At 23.1% G+C, this 13,100-nt stretch overlaps 1 protein-coding gene across 2 annotated transcripts in view; it reads left to right on the top strand.

Annotated features, from left to right (window-relative positions):
* Positions 1 to 1,000: 1,000 nt before the first annotated feature.
* The window catches only part of LOC117173450 (hydroxymethylglutaryl-CoA synthase 1), a 29,023-nt gene continuing 16,923 nt past the window's right edge, over positions 1,001 to 13,100 (top strand). The window contains exon 1 of one of the 2 annotated variants that reach the window (XM_033362026.1): positions 1,001 to 1,676. The gene's annotated coding sequence lies outside the window, so the exon portion shown is untranslated. Of the gene's footprint in view, positions 1,838 to 13,100 lie in introns of both variants that reach the window. The other variant, XM_033362027.1, reaches the window with a different exon arrangement.

The raw sequence follows: 13,100 nt of genomic DNA, 5'->3' as shown, positions 1-13,100 counted from the left end.
AGTTAAATTTTTGAATACTGTGTGACAATTTTTAACTAAAAATGGAATTTTTTAATTTTCAACCAATAATGAAGCGAATTTTCAACAAAATATTTAAATTTTTAACTTAAGACATACGATTAATGTTAGAAAAAATCGATTTTTTTAAATTTCAACTTTTAACCAAATAGTAGTTGAATTTTCAACCAAAAAGATAATTTTTTCGAAAAAAGGAATAAATTTTCAACCAAACAGTTCAATTTTTAACTAAAAATACAATTTTTCAACATAATTTTTGAAATTTTAGAAAATCATTATAAAAATGTTGATATATTTTTTTATTTATTTATTCTCTTTGAACTTTTCAAAATACTAGCTAACTTTTGAATATTTTCAAAACTTCGAAATATCTTTTGCAAAAAATGTAGTTTTCCTAAAAAATGATTTTAAATTTTCCTAGGAATGTTAAAAACATAATTCTTGAAAACTATCAAAATTCTTAAAAATCTTTAAAATTTTTTGTTCAATAACTTCAAAAATCAAAATTTTCTTTAATAATTTTTGAAAGTTTTTAAAATTTTTTAATTATTCTTTTTCAAAATTTTAGAAAAGATATTCAATTTTCTCTCAAAATTCACTTTACAAAAAAAAAAACATTCCAAATCTGTCCAGGAATCTCAAGGATTGGTAAAAAAAGTCATATTTTGGCTTTAAATTTACCTTTTTGGTCAAAAATTCGTTTTTTTTTCGTGGGGGGAATTCATTTTATTATTTCTATTTTTTATTATTGTATATTAATTACATATTACTACCAGATCGTTTATTGAAAAAGAGGAATTCTTTAAAAAAAGGATTTTAAGTTTAAAGTTCCGAAATTCAAATTTTCATCCTTTTCCCTCTCCAACTTGGAGAGCCAATCGCATGCGTGCTTTGGAGCAGACAACTCGACTGCTCGACAAGTCCAGACAAGTCGCAATTCTTGAACATTGTTGACATTGTTCAGCGATCGTCGTAAATCATCATTTGATTGAAATTCCGATGCAAATCTGGTGACAGCGCGTTAAATAATGAATTCTTGACGGAGAAGGAAAAAATCGGTTGAGAATAGCCAAGATAAGACAGCAGAGTTTGAATAAGTATTTCTTGCACGATGACCTGACCTAACCCCACCACGTGGTTCGCGGCGCGTTCGACGACCGGATTTAAAGTCGAGTGGTAGGAAGAAATTGCATATAGTTATCCTCTCGTAACTCACTTTCTGGATTCATTTGCTTGAGCACTCTCATCCTCTCGTGGCAGATTCTCCGAGTCCGAAAACCCGGGAATCTCCGCCCGAAACTGACGGACGTCTTACCCAGTGACCGTAATTTTCACCTTGGCGTTTTCACTTCTAACCTAAATTCACTTTATTCACTCGTGTCGCGCCTCGTCCGGAGACTCAAGTTGAACTCTCGAACTGTGCAGTGAAAAAATATAAATAAGGAGCAAGAAAGAGGTTAGGAAAATCGAGCTCGGTCGTTCAATTTCTGTCACCCGGGGTCGCGTAAAGTTCACCGGTCAATTGAGACTTCGTCGTGACATCGAGAGCAGTTTAGTAATTTAGTGATGTAATCTGTCGAGGAAGTGCTTATAAAGAAGATACATTTTCTGAAGAGACCGAGTCGAAGGATGACATTGTTCTGACCGAAAGAAAAACGGTAAGGGTTCGGCGAGACTTCCGTTTTCAGTGCCGGATTTATCGAAAATTATTTATTGATAGAAAGTGTTACTTTTTCCCTGAGGATACGAGTGTAACAAGTGCTGATTTTTATTGCTTTTTTATTGTTTCGAACTGGAAGGATACTAGACTCGGGAAAAGGTAATATTAAAAAAAAACAACAGAATTTATACTCTTGCCCGTATTCCCCTTTTCTCTTTTAAATACGAACTAAAAGCCTACTTTTTTAATTTTATAGAAAAATTTCTTGAGATTCCTGGAAACATTTGGAATGATTTTTTATTTTGAAAAGTGAATTTTTAGAGAAAATTGAAAAATATTTAAAATCGTTTCCTACAATTTTGAAAAAGAATATTGAAGATTTGAAAGCAACATTTTCATTTTTGCATAATTAGAAAATTTTAGAAACTTTCAAAAATTATTAAAGAAAATGTTGATTTTCGAAGATATTAAACAACAAGTTTTTAAGCTTTTAAAGAATTTTGATAGGTTTCAAGAATTAGGTTTTTAACATTCATAGGAAAATTTAAAATCATTTTTTAGGAAAACTACATTTTTTTCAAAAGATATTTCAAAATTTTGAAAAGATTCAAGAGAATAAATAAATTAAAAAAGGTATAACAATTTTTAAAGTGATTTTTAAAAATTTTTTAAATTATATAAAAACTTTGAAAGTAAAATGATAAATTTCTTGGTTTTCGCTTAAATATAAAAAAATGAATAGAACCCAATAAGAAAATCCTACTGTTTGTTTAAAATTTTAATTATTTTGTTAAAAATGCAACTATTTTGTTCAAAATTCTTATTTTTTGTTGAAAGTTGAATTGCTTTATTAAAAATTCACTTTTTTAAATAGGTTTTGCCTTTATGGTTAAACATTTAATTATCTTATTGAAAATTCATTGAAAATGTATATTTTTTAGTTCAAAATTTAACTATTTGGTTGAAAATTTATTCCTGTATTCGAAAAGATTAAAAAGTTTTTTTTGTTGTTGAAAATTCAAGTGCAATTGGGAGAAAGTTAAAATTTTAAAAAATAAATGTTTTCGAACATGAATCGTTTTAGTTAAAATTTCATGTATTTGGTTAAAAATGTAACTGTTTTGTTGAAAATTCGCCTCATTATTGGTTGAAAATTAAAAAAAATTATTTCTAGTTGAAAATTGATATTTTTTATTCAAAAATTTAACTACTTGGTTGAAAATTTAATTTTTTAAATTAAAAATGCAAGTATTTGGTGAAAATTCATCTTCTTTGGTAGTAAATTAATCATTTTGTTTAAAAAATTACCTTTTTGTTTGAAAATTGAACTATTTTGTTGAAAATTCGCTTCATTGTTGGTTGCAATATTATTTGTTAACAAAAAATTTCAATATTTCATTTTTAGTTGAAAATTCATATTTTTTATTCGAAAATTTAACTATTTGGTTAAAAATTTATCCTTTTGATTAAAAATTCAATTGTTTGGTTGATTGCTGAATTCTTTTTTTTAAGTTCGTATTTTTAGTTGAAAATTCATGTCTTTCCTTGAAAATTTGACTATTTTGTTGGAAATTCGTTTCATTTTTGTTTGAAAATTTTGTTGACTGAATATATAAATATTAATTTTTGTTTGAAACTTGAATCTTTTTTAGTTAAAAATTTAACCATTTGGTTGAAAATTCAAGTGTTTGTTTAAAAGTTGAAATTTTTTAAAAATCTATTTTTGTTTTGGAACATGCATCGTTTTTGTTAAAAATTCATATCTTTGGTTAAAAATGTAACTTTGTTAAAAAATCGCCTTATTATTGGTTGAAAATTAGAACATTCCATTTTTAGTTGAAAACTTATATTTTTTATTCAAAAATTTAACTATTTGGTTGAAAATTTATCCCGTTAATTAAAAATTTAACTATTTGATTGCAAATTTAATTTTGTTGATTAAAAATTTAACTATTTGTTGGAAATTCATGTTCTTCGGGAGTAAATTAATATTTTTGTTTAAAAAATTACCATTTTGTTTGAAAATTGAACTATTTTGTTGAAAATTCACTTCATTATTGTTTGAAAATTAAAAAATTCAATTTTTAGTTTAAAATTGTTCTTTTTTATTCAAAAATTTAACTATTTGGTTGAAAATTTATCCCTTTAATTAAAAATTTAACTATTTGATTGCAAATTTGATTTTGTTGATTAAAAATTTAACTATTTGTTGGAAATTCATGTTCTTCGGGAGTAAATTAATATTTTTGTTTAAAAAATTACCTTTTTGTTTGAAAATTGAACTATTTTGTTGAAAATTCACTTCATTATTGTTTGAGAATTAAAAAATTCAATTTTTAGTTCAAAATTGTTTTTTTTTATTCAAAAAATTAACTATTTGGTTGAAAATTAAATTTTTAAATTAAAAATTCAACTATTTCGTTGAAAATTCATCTTCTTTGGTAGTAAATTAATCTTTTTATTTAAAAAATTACCTTTTTTTAAAAAAATTTTTGTTTTTGAACATGCATCGTTTTAGTTAAAAATTCATATCTTGGGTTAAAAATTTAACTATTTTGTTGAAAATTCGCTTCATTATTGCTTGCCAATTTATTTTTCATTTGAAAGTTTAAATATTCTATTTTGAGTTAAAGATTCATCTTTTTTATTTAATGAATTTCCGATTAAAACTTTGTAGACTATTTTTAACTTAAAAATAAATTCATGATAATATATTCATATTTAAAGGCTTTCATTAAATCTAAATTTCTCAAAATTTTTGGATAAAATTATGAAGCTTTTTACGGATATTTAAACAATGTAACTATTTTTTGTAGAAAATTAACCTTTATGACTAACATTTATCACTTTGATTGCAAATTAATTCTTTTAACCGAAAATTTGAATGTCCATTTTTGTTTAAAAATTGAGCTTTTCTTGGTTATAATTCAATAATTTGGATGGAATTTTGTCTTTTTTAATTGAAAATTGAACTATTATTCTAGTTGAATATTTTGTAATTTTAGATAAAAATTCTTCCTAGAAAATTAATCTCGTTAGTAAAAATTTAATAATTCTAGTTAAGAATTAATAATTTTAGTTGAAAATTTAACTTTCTGGCTTAAATTAAACTTTTACAGTTAAATATTTACAATTTTAGTTGAAAATTCATTACTTTGTTTGCAAATGTAACTATTTTTTTTTAAAGTTAGTTTTTTTTTTGGTGGAAAATTTTTTTGTTTGGAAAGTAATTTTTTAACTCAAAATTTAAATTATTCCAATTGAGTATCATATAGTTTTAAATAAAAATCTATCTCTTTGGTTGAACATTCAATTTTTAAATAAAAATGTATTCAATATTTGTTTGAAAAATCATCGTTTTTAGTTAAAAATTTATATTTTTGTTAGAGAATAATCTTCTTATTTGAAAATTAGTCTCGTTGGTAAAAAATTAAATTATTCAAGTTAAAAATTAATAATTTGCCACGATAAATGATACATTTTTCCTCCAAAAAATTTAATCTCAAACACTGAAATTTTTTGTTATCAAAAGAGAATTTTAACTGAAATAGATCGATCTTTGAAACGTGGAAAGGTTACATTTTCAGTTAACAAATTAATTTAAAACCAGAAAAATGTCCTTTCACTAAACAGTTCAATTTTGAACCATGCTTCAAACAAAAAAATAAATTTTTAACAATTTACCTTAACTTTTACCCAAGTATTTAAATTTTCAATTAAAAAATATTAATTTTTAACAAAATAGTTCAACTTTCAAATCAAACAAAGAAGAAGAATTTTTAATAAAAATTTTTATTTTCATAAAAAAAGACATTTCTACTAAAACTAATAGATTTTTTAATCGAAAATATAAATTAAAAAAAATTGTTGAATTTTCTGATAAAAAATGTTTTTTTTTTTGCACTTTTCCAAAAAAACTAATTTTTTAACCAAAAAGGATGAATTTTTAACTAAATAGTTAAATTCTCTTCCAAATAGTTGCATTTTTATCCAAGAAAGGTGAAATTAAAAACAAAAATTAAGTTTTCTGTAAAATAGTTAAATTTCAACAGAAAAATAGGAATTTTCAGAAAAAATAGCTTTCATCCAAAAAAGATTTCACTTTGCTTATCAGCAACAAAATGTTAATTTTTAAACAAAACGTTAATGCTTTTCGAAAGGAGTTAAATTTTCAACCCAAAAGGAACATTTTTTAATAAATCAGTTGAATTTTCAACCAAAAAGGATGTTTTTTAAAAGGAAATTGTTAAATTTTCAATGAAACACTTGCATTTTTGTGCATGAAAAATGAAATTTTCCTTTTAAAACAGATGAATTTTTACTAAAAAGAAATAAAAAATTCAAAGAAAAAAAAAATAGTTGAAATTTCATCCAGAAAAGATTTCAGTTCGCTTTATGGCACAAAAATATTAGTTTTAAACAAAAAGTAAATTTTCTACGCAATAATTAAATTTTCAACCGAATTTTGAATTTTCAAACAAACAGTGGCGTTTTTATTCAAGAATGAATTATTATTCGAGATGAAATTTCTTCTAAAACAGATAACTTGGAAAAAAAATCTTGAAGAAAATAGTTAAATTTTCATACAAAGAAAATTCCAGTTCACTTTCTAACACAAAAATAAGCATTGTTATTAATAAGTTAATTTTTTGTTAAATAGTTTTTAGTCAAAAAGTATGACTTTTTGACACGATTTTTAGATTATAAAACAAACAGTAGCATTTTTGTTCAAGAAAAATAAAAATTCTACTAAAAAATACACAAAAATACGAATTTTCAACAAAATGGTTATATTTTTATACAAGAAATATGCAATATTTCTACGAAAATAATGGAATTTTTAACCCATTGTTTTTTTTTTTAAAGAAAATTGTTAAATTTTCAACGAAACAGTTGCATTTTTATCTATTAAAGATGAAATTCCCTTTTAAAATAGATGAATCTTTAATTAAAAAACAATAAAAAATGAATAGTGGAACTTTCATCCAGAAAAGATTTTAGTTCTCTTTTCAACACGAAAATATAAAAAAGTAAATGGTAAATGGTAAGTTAATTTTCTGCTACATAGTCGAATTTTTAACCAAAAAGTATTATTTTTAACACGATTGTTAAATTTTGAAATAAACAGTTGCATTTTTGTCCAAGAAAAATGAAAATTCTATTAAAATAGGTGTATTTTTAAGTGAAAATCAACAATTCTCAAAAAAAGATTCAAATTTTTATCCAAAAAGATTTCAGCTGACTTTTTAACAAAAAAATATGCATTTTCAACAAAACCGTTATATTTTTATCGGAGAAATATTCAATATTTCTAGTAAAAAAGGTGAAATTTTAAATGAAAAAGACAAATTTTGCCTTATAAGCAACGAAATATGAATTTTAAACAAAAGGATAAAATAGTTCGATTTTCAACAAAACAGTTATATTTTTATAGAAGAAAGATGCAATATTCCTAAGAAAAGAATAGAATTTACAAACCCTAAAAGACCAATTTTTAACAAAATAGTTGAATTTTCAACGAAACAGTTGCATTTGTATCCATTAAAGATGCAATTTCGGTTTTAAAATATATGAATTTTTAATAAAAAAAAAAATAGTTGAACTTTCATCCAGAAAAGATCTCAGTTCTCTTTTCAACAGCAAAATATAAAATTTAAACAAAAAGTCAATTTTCTTTTATTATTACTTTTCAACCGAATTGTTGAATTTTCAACCAAACATTTGCATTTTTATTCAAGAAATAAGATAAAATTTCTCCTAAAAAATATAAATGAAAAAAAAATCTTTAAAAAAAATAGTTAAATTTTCATCTAAAGAAAATTCCAGTTAACTTTGCCAGCCCCAAATTAAGAAATGTAAATGATAAGTTAATTTTCTGTTAAATAGACGAATTTTTAACCAAAAGAATTCAGCTGACTTTTTAACAAAAAAATATGCATTTTCAACAAAACCGTTATATTTTTGTAAAAGAAAGATGCAATATTTCTACGAAAAGAATGAAATTTTTAACCCAAAACGACTAATTTTTAGCAAAACAGTTGAATTTTCAACGAAACAGTTGCAATTTTATCCATTAAAGATGAAATTTCCCTTTTAAAACAGATGAGTTTTTTATAACAAAATTTTAAAAAAATTTAAATAGTTGCACTTCATCCAGAAAAGATTTCAGTTCTCTTTTCTCAAAAATATTAAATTTAAACAAAAAGTAAATTTTCTACGAAATAATTAAATTTTCAACAAAACAGCAAAATTTTCAACTAAAAAGTATGACTTTTGAACCAAATTGTTGAATTTTGAACTAAACAGTTGCATTTTTATACAAAAAGATGTAACTTCTGCTAAAACAGGTAAATTTTAAAATCAAAATGACAAACTTTAAAAAAAGTGTCCAGCACGAAAATAAGAATTGTTAGTAATAAGTTAATTTTCTTTTGAACAAACAGTTGCATTTTTGTTCAAGAAAAATGAAAATTCTACTAAAACAGGTGGATTTTTTAGTTAAAATCAACAATTTTCAAAAAAAATATTCGAATTTTTATACAAAAAGATTTCAGTGGACTTTTCAACACGAAGATACGAGTTTTCAACAAAAACCGTTATATTTTTATCTAAGAAATATGCAACATTTCTAGTAAAAAAGGTGAAATTTTAAATAAAAAAGACCAATTTTCAGGAAAAATAGATTTCATGCATCAACATTTTTTTTCAGTTGCCTGATCAGCAACGAAATATGAATTTTAAACAAAAGGTTAAAATAATTAGATTTTCAACGAAACAATTAATTTTTATACGAGAAAGGTGCAATATTTCTCAGAAAAGAATATAATTTTTAACCCAAAAAGACCAATTTTTAACAAAACAGTTGAATTTTCAACCAAAAAGGATGTTTTTGTTAAAGAAAATGGTTAAATTTTCAACGAAACAGTTGCATTTTTATCCATTAAAGATGAAATTTCCCTTTTAACACAAATGAATTTTTAATTAAAAAAAATTCAAAATGAATAGTTGAACTTTCACCCAGAAAAAATTTCAGTTCTCTTTCCAACACCCAAATATAAATTTTAAACAAAAAGTAATTTTCTACGAAATAATTAATTTTTCAACAAAACAGCAAAATTTTCAACCAAAACGTGTGACTTTTCATCAAAATTGTTGAATTTACAACTGAACAGTTGCATTTTTATTTAAAAAATAAAATGAAATTTCTTCTAATAAAACAGATGAATTTAAAAAAAATTGTGAAAAAATAGTTAAATTTGTATCCAAAGAAAATTCCAGTTAACTTTTCCAGCCCCAAAATAAGAATTGTAAATGGTAAGTTAATTTCCTGTTAAATAGTCGAATTTTTAACTAAAAAGTATGACTTTTTAACAGGATTGTTAAATTTTGAATCAAACAGTTGCATTTTTGTTCAAGAAAAATGAAAATTCTACTAAAACAGGTGGATTTTTGAGTAAAAACGATGATTTTCAAAAAAAGATTCGAATTTTTATCCAAAAAGATTTCAGTGGACTTTTCAACACAAAAATACGAGTCTTCAACAAAACCGTTATATTTTTATCTAAGAAATATGCAATATTTCTAGTAAAAAAGGTGAACTTGTAAATAGAAAATACAAATTTTCAGGAAAAATAGTTTTCATGCATCAAATTTTTTTTTCAGTTGCCTTATTAGCAGCGAAATATGAATTCTAAACAAAAGGTTAAAATAATTATATTTTCAACAAAACAATTAATTTTTATACCATAAAGGTTCAATATTTTTACGAAAAGAGCAAAATTTTTAACAAAACAGTTGAATTTTCAACCAAGAAGGATGTATTTTTTAAAGAAAATTGTTAAATTTTCAACGAAACATTTGCATTTTTATCCATTAAAGATGAAATTTCCCTTTTAAAACTGATGAATTTTTAATTGAAAAAAATTATATTTTTACGTGAGAAATGTGCAACATTTATACTTATACACGAAAGATGCAATATTTCTACGAAAAGAATGGAATTTTTAACCCAAAAATATAAATTTTTAACAAAAAAGTTGAATTTTCAACTAAAAAATGAAAATTCCCTAAAGTCCTGCGAGTATTATTGATTACAACCGAAATTTCTTCTTTATAAGATAACAATTGATGCAGCTGGATACCCAAATCACATTCCCGTAACCCCACATAGCTCTCAATTGTCAACAGTCTAATAATAATTTAATTATAGATTTTGCTTCGTAAATGTTATGACAGTGCATTTTTTTTTTCATCGAGCTGCATCCCGTTAACAGTTCGATGCTCTGAATTTAAGGTCGTCAACAAATAGTTAAAAGAAACAAGATATAATTATTGCCCAGATATCATTAACATAAAGGATAAACATTCATAGTCCAAGTTGCGAAACCTGGGAGACCCCAAAGGATGCCCTAAATGATTTAGAGTATCGATTTTTTGCCCGTATTACACCAAAACCGCGCTTTAGTATACTCGCGTTTTAGTTTAGTGCCGCAGTGCGCGAGTACTCAATCGAGCATATTGCGCAATATTGTGCATTCCAACTGGAAACGGTTCAGGCGGCCCTGACTCTTCACGTTTTAATTCTCCCAAATTAGTAACTGTTTATCTATAATAATATTAGCTGATGCAGCTGATAGCTTATCATGGACGATGCTCTCATAAATTTTCGGAATAATGCTGAGAATTGTTATCGGCCTGTCATTAGTAATCTTTTTAATTTTAATTACCGCCTTTAAAAATGGGAACAACTTTATTTTTTTTCCAAATAATTAAAATTAATCTTTTTTTTTTCAAAAATTAACTTTTTGTTTGAATATTTAACTATTTGGTTTATTTTTGAACTATTTTTTCGAAAATCAATCATATCTTTCGTTAAAAATTTAATTATTTTCGTAATAATTCGTTTCATTATTAGTTTAAAATTAATTTTTTAACAGAAAATTGAAATAATATTCCATTTTTAGTTAAAAATTGATCTTTTTTAGTTAAAAATTCAACTAACATTTGTTAAAAAGATGAACTTAAAAAAAATCAATTTTCGTTTCCGAAAATTCATCTTTTTTGTTAAAATTTCATGACGTTTCTTGAAAAATTGATTTTTTTGTGTGGAAAATTCGTTTAATTTTTGCTTGAAAATTTAAATATTCCATAGTTGGTTGGAAATTTATATTTTTTTAGTTAAACATTTAATCATTTGGTTGAAAATACATCCTTTTTGTTGGAAATATTTTTTAACTTTATTTTTAGTTGAAAATTTAACTTTTTTGTTGTTGAAATCAATCATGCCTTTGGTTAAAAATGTAATTCTTTTCTTAAAAAATTCGTTTTATTATTAGTCGAAAATTTATTTTTGAATCGAAAATTTAAATATTTTATTTGTATTTGAAAATTTATCCTTTTTATTTGAAAATTCTACTATAATTTGTTTGAAAAATTAACTACGAAAATTCATCTTTTTTCCAAATTTACGAAATTTAAATAAGACCAAAATCCAAATTAAAAATCCCATTTAACGTCCAATAATCAAATTGATCAATTCATCTTTTTTGTTGAAAATGCAAGCCTTTCCTTGAAAATTGAACTATTTTATTGAAAATTCGTCTAATTTTTGCTTGAAAATTTAAATATTCCATAGCTGGTTGAAACTTTATATTTTTTAGTTAAACACTTAATTACTTGGTTGAAAATTTATCCTTTTGGTTGGAAAGATTAAAAAATTCTCTTTTTTAGTTGAAAATTCAACTTTTGGTTGAAAATTGAACTTTTTTTTTTGTTGCAATCAATCATGTCTTTGAATAAAAATGTAATTCTTTTCTTTCAAACTTCATTTTATTATTAGTTTAAAATTAATTTTTCAACCGAAAATTTAAATATTCCATTTGTATTTGAAAATGTATCCTTTTTATTCAAAAATTCTACTATAATTTGTTTAAAAGATTAATTTTTTTTTAAATCAATTTTCGTTTTTGAAAATTCTTCTTTTTTGTTGAAAATTCATGCCTTTTCTTGGAAATTTGACTATTTTATTGAAAATTTGTTTAATTTTTGCTTGAAAATGTAAATATTGCATAATTGGTTGAAAATTGATATTTTTTAGTTAAACATTGAACTATTTGGTTGAAAATGTATCCTTTTTGTTGGAAATATTTAAAAAATTATATTTTTTGGTTGAAAATATAACTTTTGTTCTTGTTGAAAATAAATTTTTTAAGCGTAAAATTTAAATATTCCATTTGTATTTGAAAATTTATCCTTTTTTTTAAATTCGACTATAATTTGTTTAAAAGATGAACTTTTTTATTAAACCAATTTTCGTTTTTGAAAATTCATCTTTTTTGTTGAAAATCCATGGCTTTCCTTGAAAATTTGACTATTTTATTGAAAATTCGTTTAATTTTTGCTTGAAAATTTAAATATTCCATAGTTGGTTGAAACTTTATATTTTTTAGTTAAACATTAACTATTTGATTGCAAATTCACCTTTTAGTTGAAAAGATTGAAAAATGATATTTTTGGTTGAAAACTGAACTTTTTTTTTGAAAATCAATCATTTCTTCAGTTAAAAATGTAAATTTTTCCTTAAAAGTTCGTTTTATTATTAATTAAAAATTAATTTTTTAACCGCACATCTAAATATTCAATTTTTATTTGAAAATGTATCCTTTCTATTTAAAAATTCTACTATAATTTGTTTAAAAGATTAGCTTTTTTATTAAATAAATTTTCGTTTTCGAAAATTAATCTTTTTTGTTAAAAAATCATGCCTTTCCTTGGAAATTTGACTATTTTATTGAAAATTCGTTTAATTTTTGCTTGAAAATTTTAATATTCCATAGTTCGTTAAAACTTTATATTTTTCAGTTAAACATTAACTATTTGATTGCAAATTCACCTTTTAGTTGAAAAGATTAAAAAATAATATTTTTGGTTGAAAACTGAACTTTTTTTTTGAAAATCAATCATTTGTTTAGTTAAAAATGTAAATTTTTCCTTAAAAATTCGTTTTATTATTAACTAACAATTAATTTTTTAACCGAACATCTAAATATTCAATTTTTATTTGAAAATGTATCCTTTCTATTTAAAAATTCTACTATAATTTGTTTAAAAGATGAACTTTTTTATTAAATCAATTTTCCTTTTTGAAAATTCATCTTTTTTGTTGAAAATTCATGCCTTTCCTTGAAAATTTGACTATTTTATTGAAAATTCGTTTAATTTTTGCTTGAAAATTTAAATATTCCATAGTTGGTTGAAACTTTATATTTTTTAGTTAAACATTAACTATTTGATTGCAAATTCACCTTTTAGTTGAAAAGATTGAAAAATGATATTTTTGTTTGAAAACTGAACTTTTTTTTTGAAAATCAATCATTTCTTTAGTTAAAAATGTAAATTTTTCCTTAAAAATTAATTTTTTAAC

The sequence above is a fragment of the Belonocnema kinseyi genome, chromosome 5 (assembly GCF_010883055.1).
Source record: "Belonocnema kinseyi isolate 2016_QV_RU_SX_M_011 chromosome 5, B_treatae_v1, whole genome shotgun sequence".
NCBI classification, from domain to species: domain Eukaryota; kingdom Metazoa; phylum Arthropoda; class Insecta; order Hymenoptera; family Cynipidae; genus Belonocnema; species Belonocnema kinseyi.
The sequence above is the reverse complement of the archived record's forward strand: the minus strand, read 5'-3'. Positions and strand labels throughout refer to the sequence as shown.